At 40.3% G+C, this 2,153-nt stretch overlaps 1 pseudogene; it reads right to left on the reverse strand.

Moving 5' to 3' along the window:
* Positions 1 to 1,517: 1,517 nt before the first annotated feature.
* On the reverse strand, positions 1,518 to 1,880 carry LOC100593815 (annotated as a pseudogene).
* Positions 1,881 to 2,153: the final 273 nt, after the last annotated feature.

Raw genomic sequence — 2,153 nt, forward strand, 5'->3', positions numbered from 1 at the left:
TCCTTCCTTCCTTCCTTCCTTCCTTCCTTCTTTCCTTCCTTCCTTCCCTGCTTTAAGGTGAGGATACCTAAGATTGACCTTCTTAGCAAATTTCAAGTATACAGTACGGTATTGCTAACTATAGTCACCACACTATACATTAGATCTCCAGAACTTATTTATCCTGCAGAACTGAAACTACACTTTGACCAACATCTCCCCCACCTTTCAGCCCCTGGCAACCACCATTTGACTCTGTTCCTATGAGTTTCACTTTTTTGGATTCCACATATAAGTGGGATCATGTAATATTTGTCTTTCTGTGTCTGGCTTACTTCATTTCGCATAATGTTCTCTAAGTTCATCCATGTTGTCATAAGTGGCAAAATTTCCTTCTTTTTAAAGGCTAAAAAATATCCGATAGTAGAAATATACCACAATTTTTTTAATCCATTCATCCATCCAGGGGCATTTGGGTGTTTCCATATCTTAGTGATTGTGAACAATGCTGCAATGAACACAGAAGTGCATGTATCTCTGAGATCCTGATTTTATTTTTTTTTTGGATGTACACCCAGAAGTGGGATCATATGGTAGTTTTATTGCTAACTTTTGGAGAAAACTCCATACTGTTTTTTATAATGGTTGTACCACTTTAAATCCCCATAAAAAATGTACAAGGGTTTTCTTTTCTCCACATCCTCACTAACACTTTTGTCTTGTTTGATAGTAGAGCCATCCTTGCAGGTGTGAGGTGATATGTCATTGTGTTTTGATTTGCATTTTCCTGATGTTGAGCACATTTTCATTTCCATGCTGACCATTTGTATGCCTTCTTTTGAGACAGATACACCACATCATACACAAAAATAAACTCAAAATGAAGTTTTGACCTGAAACTGCAAAACTACTGAAGAAAGTATAGAAAAAAGCCTTCTTGACATTGCTGATGGCAATGATTTTTTGGATATGACATCAACAGAACAGGAAACAAAAGCAAAAATAAACAAATGGGAAGTATCTATTCAGATCTTTTGCTCATTTTCAAATTGGGTTATTTGTTTTCTTGCTACTGAGTTGTACGAGTTCCCTATGTGTTTTGCATATTAAGTCCTTATCAGATATATGATTTGCAAATATTTTCTCCCATTTCATAGGTTGCCTTTCCACTTTGTTGATTCTTTTCTTTTTTTTGAGGTTTGAACAAATTTATTGAAACCTACAGGGTGTAAGCAGAGAAATCATTCATGGTGTGTTACATTTTGCCACTACCTTGAATGTATAATTACAAAATTATAGATACATTTTCCACAACTAAGCCTTTATCCAAAAAAAGGTCACTTAGCACATTTTTAAAGATCAATAAGAAATGGATTTTGGACATTAAAGAGATCAAGTCACTGAATTTAACAGCAGCAGCCCTCACTAATCTAGAATCCCATAGTGCTGAAGATATAGGTGTCTGTGCAGAGCTAGTCACTTCTTACAGCAATCAGAAGAGACGGGGGCAGGCACACCTATCAGAGGTGGTGGCAGAGCTGGCAGGACAGGATGGCTGGGCTGGTCAGGTGAGCATGTCCCAGAGACAGCAGCAACAGAAAGCAGTCCAGCAGGCTGCGAGGCAGGTGGATGGTTCCAACTCATCTCTTCTTTGGTCTTCTACCGCATACACTGTGGTTTTAGGAGGCTCCCGATGTCTGCCCTGCCAGCTGTACTGTGGGTATCTTTGTATCCTTGATAGGTGTACCCTTGAAGAGGTGGGTAGGGCCCCCTCCCATAGGTCCTGGGCCCATTTGTTTTTGTGGATAAGGTGGGTATGGGGCTGATGGACCAGGGCCTGGATGTGGTGGAGGGTTCTCTTGGTTCAATGGGGACCTGTAAAGTGCACCTCTCCTCTCCATGAACTGGCCAGGTAGTGGTTGGGTCGGAAACTGAGGAGCCCGGACCAGCCCAGAGTAGACTCACTGCACCTGCCTCGAAGCAAGTAATGAGCCACCATGTGACAGAAGCTTTTTAGTTTGATACAATCCCATTTGCTTATTTTTGGGTTTGTTTCCTCTTCTGTTGGTGTTATGTCCAAAAAATCATTGCCATCACCAATGTCAAGAAGCCTTTTTTCTGTACTTTCTTCTAGTAGTTTTACAGTTTCATGTCTTCATGTCAAAGTCTTTAAT

This window comes from Nomascus leucogenys, chromosome 2 (assembly GCF_006542625.1).
Source record: "Nomascus leucogenys isolate Asia chromosome 2, Asia_NLE_v1, whole genome shotgun sequence".
NCBI lineage: Eukaryota > Metazoa > Chordata > Mammalia > Primates > Hylobatidae > Nomascus > Nomascus leucogenys.